The 15,746-nt window shown below is 44.0% G+C and overlaps 1 protein-coding gene across 2 annotated transcripts in view; it reads right to left on the bottom strand.

Annotated features, from left to right (window-relative positions):
- Positions 1-15,746, bottom strand: part of Itsn1 (intersectin 1) — a 173,147-nt gene that overhangs the window by 156,665 nt on the left and 736 nt on the right. The gene's annotated exons all lie outside the window — the stretch shown is intronic.

Genomic DNA, 15,746 nt, shown 5'->3' with positions numbered 1-15,746 from the left:
ACACACACACACACACACACACACACACACACACACACACACACACATGCACTCACGCACGCATGCACACACGCAGTGCAGAGCTGAAGAGTGGCTTCAGTGATCCCATGCTATCACACTGCATCCACCCCTGAGTGGCTCACAGCTGCTGACAGCCCCGTTTTCAGGGACTCTAAGGCCTCCCCTAGCCTCTGTCAGCAGTTCACACATGCTGCACACAGACAGACAAGCAGTTACGCACATACACATAAATATAAACAAATTTTTAGAAAAAAATATAGGCGCTCACTACTTTGTAAGTTAATTAAAAAGCATAATTGAAAATGAGTTTAAACACATTTCTAACACTGGTTAGAAAGGATTTCCTCAGAATATAGGGGTTATTAAATAAAAATCTCAGTCCCAAGCATGGGATACTTCCCTACGGTTTATTGATCAGGGAGGCCCCCCAGGCTATTTGCCCTTGCTCTTTGTTGCCTAACAGAACTAGATGGTAAAACAGTCTACTGCTGACAGCATAACACACTTTGACAGCAGGACAAAGAGAAATAATCAAGCTGAAACTGACTTGAGAACTTCCTGCCTGCTGATTGGCGTTCATAAGATAGAGACGTGCTGCACAGGCCGTTGGAAGAGAAAACTCATCCACATTATTCCCACAGCCAAGCCAAGCCTGCACACCACATACAACACTAACCCGCTAGGCAAGCTGGGCCCGCTGGCGCAACGGCGGCACGAAGCTATGAAAGTAACCAACCAACTCCTTTTGGATTGGCTTTGAGGCCTGTTCCACAGGAAGGAATTCAGGCCTGGTACTGTAAACCTGGTCAAAACTCACAGATCATATGCCCTGGGGATGAACCTACTATTGCTATTTTGCTAAATGACATGCTGTCAAACTGCCTTTTGATTCTTAGAGAGAGATGGCTCGGCAGTTAGGAGCACTGGCTATTCTTCCAGAGGACCTGGGTTCAATTCCCAGCACCCACATGGCATTTCACAACTGTCTGCAACTCTAGTTCCAGGGGATTCAGCTTCCTCTTCTGTCCTTTAAAGGTACCAGGCACACACACAGCATACAAACATTCATTCAAGCAAAACACCTATACACATTGAGTAAACTAACTTAAAAATAAAATAAATGTTTATGCTCATACCCATAAATTAATGCTGCCTTCAACAATGGCCAGAAAGGCACCTCTCTGTAGTGAAACACAACTGGTCAAAGTGCTAAACGTAAGTGTCTATTGAGCGCTCAGCCCTACATGGGCATCTACATGAACCCCCAGTGTGACGGTGCAGAGAACAACACGGCGAAGTGACAAAAAGCATGTAAGAGCCGTCAGATGGGGGAAATAGTCATGAAATGCTATATTAAGGGCATAATATGGCCACTGAACCCTGAGGTCTATTACCTGTATAAGTACAAGTCAACAAAATTGGTGGTCAGCTTTCCAGCAGGCAGCACTAACTGGGCTCAGTGATTTATTAACAACAATAAATAAAGGCTGTGAAGTGGGGAGGGTATGCTTGGGGGAAGTAGGAAGAAGGAGCTGGGGTCCATATGACCAAGATATATTGTTGACATGTATGAAACTGTCGGAGAATAAATAAGTTTTTTTTCCTTAAGTATTTTCACCCGCATGGGCTCTTATAGATGTCCTTTATCAGACCGAACTTCTACCACATTTGATAAAGTCTTATCATAAAGGGATGCTGAATTTCCTCAGAGAATTGTTTTAGAGAGATGGCGTAATCATGTAACTTCTCTACATTGACATGTGAGTGTGGCGCACTGCACGGATTGTTCTTTCAAATACTGAACCAGTCTCGCAGCCTGGAGTAACTTTATTTTGACATATACATGAATGTCACTCATAAGAGGGATATAAAAGGTTTTTCTGTTGTGATGGAATTACAGGACTGCAAGCACAAGCCAGAGGGTCCCAAGAAACCCTCATCACAAGATGTCAGCAGAAGCACCGGGAGCCACAGGAAAGGGCTTGTAGCTGAGGCAGGGGCAGTGCTTTCTCTTCAACAATGCTCAGCTCAGCCCAGGTGATATGACAGGCACAGAGAAGGAACAGCCAAAGTTAGTGGTACAAGGAGCTTGCTAGGATGAGAGGCCTAAGGATACAGCTGATTACAGAGTACTTGGTATCATGTACAAACCCTGGAGTCAATCCCCTATAATAACAAGAGGAAGATAGAAAGGAAGGGGGAACAAAAAGATAAAAGGGCGTGTTGATTTTTAAGTGCAGACATTAGGAAAAGTGGAACTCTGAGGACTAGGTGATGGAGGAGAACAACAGAGTGAAGATACAGCCTAAAGCCATCTGTATAAAGGTATGCATTTTACACTGAAGGCCATGCTTCTTCAAGTGCAGCCTGTGGACGCCAGGCCTCCCCAAAACTCCTCCAACAAGTAAAGGCCAAAATTACCACTACTCAAACATTACTTGCTATTTCTCTGCTTACATTCTTAAAAGAAAAAAAAAAAAATGCTGACTTTAACTGCCATCTTTAAGGTGTAACAGGCCAGATTGTGCTGTGCCCACTCTCTTTTTCACTATATCATATGTTTGTTTCTTAAAGCCATGCTCACATGAGAATGTTCTTAATGAAACATGAAATACTTTAGAAATAAAAAACTTTATAAATAAAGTATTAATAAATCTTGGGCCTTATATGCACATTTATTACTCTCATGGCTGTTTTTTTTAAATTCTTTATTAATTACACTTTATTCACTTTGTATCCCCGTGGTTCCCTCCCTCCTCCCATCCCAATCCCTGTCTTCTTCCACGCTCTGCATGCATGCCCCTCCCCAAGTACACTGATAGGGGAGGTCTTCTTTTCCTTCCTTCTGATCCTAGTCAATTAGGCCTCATCAGGAGTGGCTGCCTTGTCTTCTTCTGTGGCCTGGTAATGCTGCTTCCCCCTCAGGGGGAGGTAATTAAAGAGCAGGCCAATCAGTTCATGTCAGAGACAGTCCCTGTTCCTATCACAATGGAACCCACTTGGATACTGAACTGCCATGGGCTACATCTGTGCAGGGGTCTTAGGTTATCTCCATGCATAGTCCTTGGTTGGAGTATCAGTCTCAGGAAAGACCCCTGTGCTCAGATTTTGTGGTTCTGTTGCTCTCCTTGTGGAGTTCCTGTCCTCTCCAGATCTTATACTGTTTCCCACTTCTTTTATAAGATTCCCTGCACTCTGCCCAAAGGTTGCCTATCCAGAAAGGCAAAGAGGATGGACATCAGAAGAAGGAGAAAAGAGGGAACAAGTCAGGAGCCTGACACAGAGGACCTCTGAAAGGCTCTGCCCTGCAGACTATCAATGTAGATGCTGAGGGCTAAGTTTTTAAAAACCACATACATACATTGTAAAAAGAACTATGACACCTTGAGCAAAAGCACATGCAGTCATTTGACTGACCAACTGAACTAGCTGCCTGGCTAGACCCTGTCACTGGATATAATTTTTGTGGGGGCTTATTTGGTAAATAACTGCCTTGCTAGCACAAGCACCTAAGTTCAATCCTTAAAATCCGTGTTAAAAAAAACCCTGGAAAGAAATCTCAGCAGTGAAGAACACTTGCTGCTTTTATAGAGAATGTAAGTTCTGCTTTCAGCACCCAGCACAGGAGGCTCACAACTGCCTGTTATCCAGCTCCAGGAGGCAGAAGGCCTCCATGTGTACCCATACTCAGGTACACACACAGACTAGCAAGTCGGCTCACAAGGTAAAGCACTTGTTGCAGAAGACTGATACCCTGAGTTCAATGCCAACAACCCAAGGTGGAAGGAGAGGAATGACTCCGAAAAGCTGCCCTTTGACTTCCCACACTCTCTGTGGCACATAGAAAGCCAAGTTCACATATACACACAGGGTAATCATTTTTTAATTTAGACTTATTGTGTGTGTGAGCACTTTGCTCACATGCAAACATGTGTACCACATGTGTGCCGGTGCCCTTCAACAGCTAAAGCATTGGATCATCTAAAACTGCAGTTACAATGGTTGTGAACCATTGGAGCTAATGTGGCCTACAAACTAAGGCCTTAGTCCCAAAAGAATGCTCCCACTTCACATACTAGCCAAGTCATGTGTAGGCCCGAATTCCCACCACTTCTAGCATGCACAAGAGGTTTCTGCCTGCTCCTTCAAGGGCAGTGACTCACTAGAAAGAGTCACAGAACCTAGAAAACCACCGCATCTGCAAGAGCAGCCCACTGAATAGAGGAGGTATGGGTAAGGAGGAACCTCACTGCTCTGTCTGGGAACGCAGACCCACTTTTCCACATTGGCAATGCAGGCCACAGCTCCCCAAGTCTTAGCACTCCAGAGTTTCCACCTGGAACCTTACTATGAGGGCATGACTCATCAAGTCACTGTGGCTGCGTTCAACTTCCAAGGTCTCCCTTCAGAGATGGTGGAGGGGGAGAACTTCAACCCCACCAGGCCCTGGCTGTGTGGATAACCTCTCTAACCCAAGCCCTCAGGCTGAGGCACTTGGCACAAACTACTCTTCCAAGAAACACACATGCTAAAGAAAGACCACAGATAAGAATCACAGGGGACAGAGTCAGGAAGGCACAGCTGAGCCAAGGACAAGGAAGGCACATAAGACAGGAAGACAGGAAAGAAAACAGAAAATTGTGCATCATCAGAATTAAGCTTAATGAGCCACATTGGAGACCCTCACCCCCTCCGTCAGGCCCTATGCCTCCTTTCTAGTGATGGTGGCCTTCCTGTCAAAGATACAGTGCTCCTTTAAGCCACAAAAGCTGTTTACATGCTGATTCCTCAGCTGGGAAACACCCCCCCCCTCCCTGATTAATTCTTACATGCACCTCAGAAGGCAAGTAAATGGGAACTCTCCAACATTATGTTTTGGCACTTGCAACAGCTGGGAATCACTTACTTATTGTTTTCCTGTTTGTCTGCACTGGAATATAAATAGAGTAAGAACAGGGACCCTGTCAGCACTGTCCGTGCTTCTGCCACACCACCTGGCACAGGGCAGTCAAGCAGGGCATGGTCTGGCTCTGCAGAGGGAACAGGCATGAAGGAATGGAACAAAGCCTCAGGAGGAAACAAGCCAGGACAGCATCTAGCACACAGAACAGAAAACAGTCAGTTACCTACCCCCTCTTCCCATCTCCAGGCACAAGATCAATGTGTGAGAAAGATGCATTCACAAGAGCCACCAGAGGAGAGGGCAGAAGGCCCAGCCAACAGGCGGAATCACACCCTAAGATGAAGGTCCTTGACACCTGAGGAAAGGCGCCCAATCTGGTGCACAGACTAACTGGCTTCAGGAAGGTTTACACAGCTAACTGAAGGGCAAAGGCCTTAGGCCTATGGTTTCCTCAAGCTGACTTTTAGCAGCACAAATACAGGAAACAAAATCCAGATAGTGGGGTGGATCTAGGAATAAACATTTGTAGGGCTGAAATAAAATGAAATATAAAACAGGGAGCAGAGGGGAACTGAAATAGCCAGTTTAGATGTACAAGGAAGGAAAGGAAGCTGACAACCCATGGCAAAGGGAAAGATCAATTCTATGTGGGTTTGATGGTCAGAAACGTAGTCAAGTGTGGAGTGAATGGGCTTACACATTCATAAAGTAAAAAGTGTAATAATACAACATTTTCTAAGATATTACAAGCTCTCCGTGGATACTTCCAATAGTCTTAGAACAGGATTTTTTTTTTCCATACAGGCTCATGACCTTCCATAAAAGGTTGAGTTGTGCTCTCTCTCCCTCCCTCTTTCTCCTGGAGTCTAAGAGGAAAAACCATTATCAGTTGACAGTATGTCTCTTAGCAGCCTTCTCCAGAACTCACACATGGTTTTCCAGCAGTTGCAGATGAACCATAAGGAGCCTGTAAGGGCCAAAAAATAATGCTAGCAAAGTACCTTTACTGACTGGGGACCAGAAGACCATCTAAGAATGTTTGCCATTACAGGAGCAGTTCAGTTTGAGGGCAGGATATGGCTAAGTAGATGAGAGCACTCACTACGAAAGCTTGAGGAGCTGTGGTCAAATGCCCAGAACCTACCTAAGAAGCACAGCGGAATCTTGAGTGTGCCTTTAACCCCAGCACTGTTGGGGACAGAGAGAGGAAGACCACGGAGGCTTGCTGGCCACCAGCCTAGCTCCAAGTTCAGCAAGAGACCCTGACTAAAGAGAAGAATGTGGAAGAGTGATAGAGTAGGTCACATCCCCTCTGGCCTGTGCACACACCTGCATATACCACACACACACACAATTTTAAATTTGTTTTAGGGAGGAAAAAAATGAAGAATAAAGAAAAAAGTAGTTAAAACTGGTGAACATCAGTTCTAAATTTTTTTTGAGGGGCTGGAGAGATGGCTCAATAGTTAAGAGCCCTGCTCTTCTAGTAGACCTGGGTTCAATTCTCAGCACCCACATGGCAGCTCATAGCTGTCTATGCAACTCCAGTTGTAGAGCTCTGACACCTTCACACAGACTTACATACAGGCAAAAGACCAATGTACATAAAATAAAAATAAACTGTTTTAACAAATCAATAAATAAAAGCAAAATGATTACCTGCAATAAGTGAGTAAATAGTAGAAATGCATCAGAAAAGCTAACAATATTTTCACTGTATGTTAACTAAAAATTGGTAAGCCTTTATGTACTTGGGATTACAAACAGGCAAGACACCAAACACAGACCTCAGCTATCATACAAATTTTGACTGTCAATGTGTTACTGCAAGTCGGGAAAGTTCAGAGTAACCCAGTGGAGGACCGAGTGATGTGAGGCTGCCCTGCTGGAAAGACCCACTTTGGTGTCCACAGCCAAGAGGTGCTCAGTCTGGGGACTGAGCACCAGCACACTGAGCGCCTTCAGAATCTTCTCTGGGTTATCCATCAACAACACTGAGAGGTGAGTCTCTCTATTGGCTTTTGGTCTTTTTGCCTTATTTATATTTCCAAAACATTTCTTAAATAAGCATGTGTTTGCTTTTGTAGTAAGAAAACCATGTTATTTTTAAGTTACCAAATCACAACTGTAATATCATTTCAACTGATGCGATCAAAACAACTATTGATAACACATAATGACTGTGCTTTAAAATTAACTCAACTAAGAGGAAATGCATGGTTACAGTTACTGTAGGATTATCTTTCCTGTGACGCTAATTAACACTACAGATTGGACAGACAGCCACAGCAGAACAGATCGTCTTCATAAAGAACAGCTTTTATAGACACTCAACCCATAAGGATCCATTTCTATGCATTTAAAGTTTGTTTGTTTGTTTGTTTGTTTGTTTGTTTTTCACAAAAAAGCAAATAAAATCCTTGCTCTCAGAAACCTATATCCATAACCTCAGTTAATGTAATGTTTATGGTTTTAAATAATTCTTGATCTTCATCTTACTTTGCATTTTTGTTTGGGTTTGGTTTGGGGGGGTGGTTATTTGTTTTTGTTTTTTGTTGTTGTTGTTGTTTTAAACTGAGTCTCATTATATGGCCCTTGCTAACCTGAAACTTACTCTGTAGCCTAAGCTAGTCTCAATCCTGCCTTAGCCTCCAGAGTGCTAAGATTATAGATGTTCACCACCTTAGACTACTATTTTATCTGACCAACAGAATACATGTTCCTAATGTGAAAATGGGGTTATCTCCCAAGAGATCCATCATAAACTGAAAACATCCAAAGTGATACACATATCCAATGTTCCGAGTTTATCAAATGTCACTGCTTAGCAGCACAGCACAGAGAGTTACCAGCTGTCCTGCCTGTGATCCTGGGCTCACTAGGAGCATCTCAGAGCGGACTGCTGAGCACCACTCTGGGAAACAGGCAGATCGCAATTCCAAGTACAGTTTCTACTGAATATATGCTGCTCTTGTACCACCAAGTTAAGACACCCAACTGGACTTACCCTAAGCCAGGTCTCATGAAACTCTCTTCCTCACAGAACTACAGCTTACACAACCCATTTATCTCACACAATCTGAGGCCCAAGAGAGGGATTCACGTTGTCTGCACCAGAAAGATAAAGCAGAAGGCCTCAAGTAACTGCAGTGGACCTGATTTAGTATTTCTCTTGGTCGCCTCCAAACTACTCACCCTGGAGGATGAACTCCAAAGAGCCTTTTACACAGAAGCAAGCCATGGAGCTGTCACTTAGCTCCCTGCCTCCTCAGGACTCAAACCACAGCAGCCCTCTCTCCTCCACACTTCACCTCTCTCACAGCAGTTGTTCACACACCCAAAATGGCTGCTGAGCCCTCCAGCACTAGTCTAGGACATGAAGATTAAGTCCAAGAATACCACCAATGATGCTACTTGCTCTTGTGCATTAGGCATCCTAATATAAGCACCCCCTCTAAGCATCTTCTTCCCCAGTTTCACTAATCATTACAAGAACAATTGTATTTGAATAGACACAAAAATAAGTACTACTTCCCATTGGCCACTGCTATTTGCAATCTGCTGTCTTAATTTAAAGTGGAAGTAAGTGATTTTTACAAAACATTGGATTCCAAGTGCTTAAGCCCTTATGATGGATGATTTATAGGAATGATGTGTAATCACATTTACTGCCCCTAATTTATCAGATGTCACCTATGCACCACACAAAGCCTCATAACAACAAAGTTGCTCAGGAAATCTGTGCTGGAATCAGGCTTATAGTTCCAGTACTTCTAAGGCCATAGTAGATGACAATCACAAGCTCAAAGCCAAGCTGGGCTAGCCTGTGCTACAGTAAGACCCTTTCTCAAAACAAACCAAAGACATTGTACACATACACAGAGAGGCTGCAGTGCATTTTGTTTCAATGGCTTTATTCTAAGTCAAGGTCTTCCTAGTGTTCGGCATTAAAAGCCTGTGACTCCATGCAGAGCTCTACATCTTACAACTGCATGCCATCAGAAATCTAAACTTATTAGAGAAAAAACAAACAAAACTTAGCAAAAGGATGTCAAGCTGTTTTAAGAAGAGAGCATTTAATTTTAGCCATTGAGGATAAAAGTTGGTCACTTGCTATGACCTTGTTATTTTCACATTCTAATTCAGTTAAATCCAAAATCTGGCCACATCCTCCAGTGTTCAATTCCTAGTTCTACCATTCAGGGAAGGGCATAATGCACTTGGTACCTTTTCCAGATAGCCTCCAGGAAGCCCCATGCTGCACAACCACAAGACAGGGTTTGATGGTCAGCTGAAAACTAAACCCTAGCTGTCCCAGCTCACTAGGAAGCGTAGATAAACTCGGGCCAGGGAACAAAGGCCAGGATGGTTTCATCAGCATACTGTCTGGGCAATAGGCTATCAAGTTTCTTATCACTGATTCTACCAGGAAAAGGTTGAAAGAGGAAGAATTCAAAAGGTTAATTTGTTTCAAATTTATTGTTAGGTGACTACAACTTTTGTATAGGCAACAACACTTCAGCTAACTGTCCTCACATCTAGTAGCACAATTTTGTGGTGCATTTTTTTTTAAAGGCTCTCTAAGTGGACCAGTAATATCCATCCTGCACAGAGGCCTTGGCAGTGCCGATGTGAACTTCCACAACCGCCTCAAATCTCTTTTTTAAAGACAGCCTGGAAATGCCTGCATAGGCTCCCAGTCATCTCCCTCATCACACGTCTATAGTCTTGTGTTCCCAAAGCAAGTCCACACAGTTAAAACTGTTTTCAAGTTTTACCATCCATCTTTATTGCTCTAATCCTATTTTTCATGCAAGGCACTTTAGGAAATTCTCTGCAAACTAAAAGAAGGATGACTGCCAGACTTACCTAGAGCCAGCTTACATGAACAATTCTTCAAAAGAGAGGTCAAATAGAGGCCCCCTGGCCACCTAATTACTACATGCATTATTGCTTGACAAAAAAAAAAAAATCTCTAAGTATTTAAACAACAGAAATCAGGAATGCAAAACACACTCATAAAGCGTGTCCGCAAAACAGGCCAGGAGTTTTGGGTTCTGGCTAAAAGTTTCCCAAGCTACATGCCAGCTAAGCTGCCTAACTTCAGTTTCCAAGGCATATTTACAGAGTTGAAGGTTAAGTGGGTTAATGCATACAAATGCTGCAAAAGGACGTAATGTCAGCTGCTACCATTACAGGTACATGGATGTTCTGTTCATACCCCACTGTAAGCAAGTTTATGCCAACAAGCCACTCTTCTGGCCATAAGAAAAACTGTTTTGCACTGGCTAAGTCATTCCAAGTGGAGCATGGGGTGGAAACTGTTGTAACTTTTCTAGATGGCAAGCTGGAAATGCACACTGCAGATCTTTAAACTTTCTATGCCCATACACACTGTTATCTCAGTCTTGGGCAGAGAAGCCTCTTTATTGCCGTGAGTCACAGTAACACAGACTCAAAAGTGATCAACCTGCTGAGAATGACTGTTGAGGTCAGCCCTAAACAGAACATGTCACCCCCTCAAAGTTCAAGCAGACATTGAGGCAGAGAGACTGTTAGTGCCAGAGGATGGGAATGCGTACTGTAAAAGGCTTCCTGCGGATGTGATATGGCTGCACCTATGAACCCACCGCAATAGAAGTTACTTGCACAAGCCTGGAGCCATCAACATTCCTTCATGAAGAGGGGAGGTGCTCAGAAGCCCCACTTCTCCCTCACGGCGCTACTGACAAGTTAAAGGTTGCTGGGGGAAGGAACTCAGATTCCTCGGTTGCACAGCCATTGGTAAATTGCCCTTGTTCAAGTGAATAACCTCCCACCCATACTCATGCAAACAACCCTAATTAAATGAAGTGGACCTGTGTTCAACACCCCGCCCCAACAAAACAGAAAGACTTGTTGGGAACAAGAGGATGAGGGGGCAGGGAGATAAGACAGGACAATGAGAATATGATCAAACATATTACATGTTTCTGAAATTGTGGGAAAAAAATGAGTTAAAAAATCTTTAACTTTAGCATAGCCTTTGATTCTACCATCTCAGTGCTACAAACCTAGCCTTTGTAAAAACTTTGTCGTATACATGTATCTGCTCCTGTGTGTGAAATACATTACCCATGTAGGTGCATGTAGTTGGCTTTGGAATGTCTTTTTCTCAAAAGCTCTTCTATCTTAAATCTTTCGGACAGTCTATGGCTAAAACTAGAGCTAGCCTGGCCAGCAAGCCCCAGGGATCTCCACCCTCATACTCCTGGGGTTAAGGCAGGCCTCTAACTTGCACTGCTTCTTCAACACACCCAGCGCAGGAATCAGAGCTCAATTCCTCATGCTTCAACAGAAAGCACTTTATTCACTGAGCCAGCTCCCATCCCCTAAAAACATAAACCTTAAGAACTGCACAAAAGGGACTAGAGAGACTCACTATACTTTCAGTGGACCCAGGTTCAATCCCTAGCCCTCACATGGTGGCTCACAACCATCTGTAACTCCAGTTTCGGGGGATCTAATGCCCTCTTCTGACCTCCTTGGGCACCCACCATGCACATGATTCAGAAAAATACATGCAGACAAAGCACTTACATATACATAAAAAATTTTTAATTAATAAAATTTCAAAATAATTTAAAACAACATATTCATAAGGAGAGCCAGTCATTGCAGGAATACTGATAGTAAGGGTGGAAGATGACACACTGATGTTTAACAAATTGGCCAAATTCCCACAGATCCATAAAGTAATATATTACCTGGCTATTCTATTGACAATATAGACATGGAAAGACTTTTCTTTTTTTAGATGCTCAGAGAACAAGTTAAAAAAATAAATCTATACGCTGTGCATGGTAATTGGTGCGTGCTTGAATCCCAATACCAGGGTAGCAGAGGTAAGAGCACCTCTGCAAAACTGAGGCTAGCCTGCTCTACACAGCAACACACATTCTTTTCCTCTCCCTCTCTCTGAGACAGAGAAAAAAAAAATGGAACGAAAAGGAAAACAACTGGAAAAATGGCTCAGTGGTAGAGGCCCTGCATGAGGCCTGGATTCGAGCCCTAATGTGAGTGGGTGGGAAGGTATAAACTGCTCCTTTTAGGCAGCGTTTGGGAAAAGAATCACTGCAAGTCAGAAGCCAGCCTGGTCAATATGGTGAGCTCCTGGCTAGCCAAGGCTAGATAGGACCTTGAAGAAGGAGGAGGAAGGGGAAAAAGTGCACAGCAAGATCCTATTTTTGTACCAAAAGCTGTATGTGAACAACCATATGCACACACAAAAATGATCTGGTATGTATGACTTGGATCATGGATTTATGGGTATTTCATAGCTTCCTTGTGTTTACTTTTCTGTATTTCAATTTCTCTGGGTGGTTTTTTTTAAGTACAAAGGCTATTCACTCTAAGCTGATTAAGATTCATTCTAAAGTATCTAAAGTTTCATCTAATATAATTAAGATGAAGGTGATGATCAGATCTATCTTATTTTATAATTACATGTATATAATCCTTGGTAGACTATTAAGCAAACTATACATATTTAGTACCAAGAAATCAAGAGACTTCCCTCGCAGACAGTGAGTTTTTCCTTGTGACCAACCACAAAGTAAAGCAGTAGAGAAATCCTGTGAGTGTTAGCTTTCAAATTTCATCTATTATACACTCCAACTCTGCCATCAGTGTGAACGATACTTAATAACTGGCTGTGTTTAAGTGTAGGACACTAGGTACATGCTTTCAATCCCAGGACTTGGAGGCAAGCCTAAGCTACTTAGAGATATGCAAACTCCACTACTATTCTTCCCAAATTTAGCAAAGAAAAATGAGGTATTCAAAGATTTGGTGACTACATCTAAGTCACTGACAATATGTGATAAAATCCCATATTTTCCAGAGTTTGGCATCTTCACTATCTATCCCTACCCACATAAAACGTGCAATTTATAGGGTCCTGGGGTAGACCCTAAAAAGGGGGAATAAAGGTCATATATCATGAAGTCAAATTGGATAGCATACCAATAGTTACACTTTCTAGAAATGACCGCCCAGACAGGGTTTCTTTGTATAACAAGAGAAACCTTGTCTGAACTCACTTTGTAGACCAAGGCTGTCCTTGGCTCACTATGTAGACTGGTCTAGCCTTAAACTCACAGAGATCCACCTGCCTCTGCCTCCTGAGTGCTAGGATCAAGGGTGTGTGCCACTACGACCAGCTTACAAATGATTCTTACAATGTTAAGATTATAATCTTTTATAAAAAATGGTATGTGAAATGATTAGCCACTACATTGAAACTTAAAATTTGGGGTCCTTAGACCCACATTCGCTAGACATCTTTCTAGGATATCACCCAGCAAGACTCTACACTCAGGGTTACAGAATGGACTAGGACGCAGTGCTGTGACTGCTCTGTGATGCAACTCACTTGGCAGGTGAAGACTTAAACACCAGGCTCACTGCAAGGTGGCTCACCTACAGCAACTATGTAAGAGAGCGCCTCCAGGCACTAGTTTAGCTCCCACAGAGACCACAGCAAACTCTGCCCTTCTGAAACATTTATACAAGTATAGCACAATTATACCTGAAGGTCACAGTCAGAAGTTTACTAACAGACTAAACAATATGTAAAACTTCTGCCACTTGAAAAGTCCGATACCCAACTGGACATGGTGGCACACGCCTGTGATCCTAGCACTCTGAGAGGCAGAGGCAGGTGGATCTCTGTGAGTTCAAGGCCAGCCTGGTCTACAGAGTTCCAGGACAGGCAAGACACAGAGAAACCCCGTGTTGAAGAACCAAAAGAGAGAGAGAGAGACTGGAGATGGCAATTCTTCCCAGCCTAGGTTCAAATGCCAGCACCACACTCAGAAACAGATGTGAGGTGAAGCTGGGGGTGTAGCTGGGTGACAGGAGCTTAGCAAGCTCCAAGCCCTGGTTCAATCACCAAAACAGAAAAGGCATGAGTAGAGGAATTTACTAGGGCCTCCCTTTTAATCTCTTCTAAGTGTTTTAAGGGCGTGTCTCAATCTAGGTATTTAGGGAAAAGATAAAGAAACCCCGGAGGAAAAGGAAATTGCCAGTCGACTGCAAAAGAAAAAAAGAAAAAAAAAAAAAAAAAAAAAAAGGAAGAAAGAAAGAAAGAAAAAAGAAAGTGCTGAGGAACAAACATTTAAGGGAACTTGCCACCACTCATTTTATGCCCTATTTCACAATGCTCAGCATCTGAACAATCCACGGGGTTCCAAAGAATATTAAAAATGTGTTCATTTCCTCTCTTACTCAGGCAGAATAATACTAGTTTTGTGGCAGTACCACGATCCTCAGCAATTTCAATAACAGACATTTTTTTCTTAGTAAATACCATTTTTAAAAAATGTACTCTCAGAAGAGCTCCTTACTTAAAAGTGTATGAAATACCTATGTCCTGTCACCAAATCAGTGTCCCTAACTTAATTTAAATCCTTTATAATTTCCTGAGTTCTTTATATATCGCCTTCAGAAAGGCTTCCTTTTTAAAAAAGTTCTGAAGTTATAAGCAAACTCACACACACAGAGCGTTTCAAGCAAACTAATAAAAAATGAAAATAACAGGTAGAAATGATAATCACAATGGTTGCCGAAACGTTTGCACGCCGCCTCACGTTAATGTCATCTAAAAATAAGAGTATCCCAACAAATACATTCCTCCTGTTAGCAGCGTTTAGAGAAGCTCCCTGCAAAGCAGCTGGCCTGCTGGCTCCTGGCCCTAGCTCCTGCCCTCACATCCTGTCCACTATATAATCCATCCATGAGCTAGCCTTTCTCCTCCTCAGTTCGGCGGGATTAGTAAACCGGCCTCCCCAAAAATAGAATTGATATTTTCCAGAGCATTTGTTCCTATGCCTTCATTATCGATGCTCTTTAAGACTCTTTTTTTTATTCTCTGTGTTTCTGACCACTAGGTACCAAAAGAAAGATAGCAACGTCTAAGCACAAAAGAACCGCATCTGGCCATTCTACATGCATTTACATTTCCAGGTTGGTTTCCGTTTTCCGAATGGCAGTGATGAGGGCAAAGTTGGAAACTTTCACATTCAGGATGCTACCAAGCACCCTGAAGCTGCAACAAGAAGCCACTAATCCATTCCTTCAAAAGCAAAGCCTGTAGTCTGAATCACAACAATAGATGGCTCATTGGCAAAGGGATCAGCGAAGTTGTCTTCCAAACCAAAGGCAAACAGATGTGAGGGGAGGTCCAGCCAGCTCCTCCTTGCTTTTCTTTTTCTGGGAATCGGGGTTGCATTTCCTGACCAACTCCCCCCACCCCCCGCCCCACGAAGGGACCGCAATTGTGCCCGGGTCCACAGCAGAAACCCGAGTCAGTGCGTGCGCCAGGGAGGGCGAAGCGGCCGCCCCGGGGACGCGCTCTCGCTGCAAGGGGAGCCGCTTTCTGTTAAATGCCATCAGAGGCAGCCCCGGCCGCACCGCTTCGGGCCGACCGGTACTGACCGCCCTTCACTGACAGGGTATTCCCAGCCGGCGCGACAGAAAAAGGACGAGCCGCGGACCGGAGGCCGGGGACCCGCGGGCGGCGCGACGCCGCTCCCGCGAGCCCGGGATCCCCGGGAGGCCGGGCCGGCCCGCCACCCTCCGGCGGCCGAGGGCAGAGGGGTCAGCGGTGGAGGGGCCGCCCGCCGCGATGCCCCCTCGGGAGCGCCGGCCGCGGCTGCGGACGCCCATCAGCCCGGCCCGGCCCGCGGCGGCCGCTGCCCCGCTGAAGCAGACCTTTTTTTTCCCTGGCGCACGCTCTGACTCGGGTTTCTGCTGTGGACCCGGGCACAATTGCGGTCCCTTC

The sequence above is a fragment of the Psammomys obesus genome, unplaced genomic scaffold, assembly GCF_907164565.1.
Source record: "Psammomys obesus unplaced genomic scaffold, mPsaObe1.curated_primary_1811, whole genome shotgun sequence".
Lineage (NCBI taxonomy): Eukaryota > Metazoa > Chordata > Mammalia > Rodentia > Muridae > Psammomys > Psammomys obesus.
The sequence above is the reverse complement of the archived record's forward strand: the minus strand, read 5'-3'. Positions and strand labels throughout refer to the sequence as shown.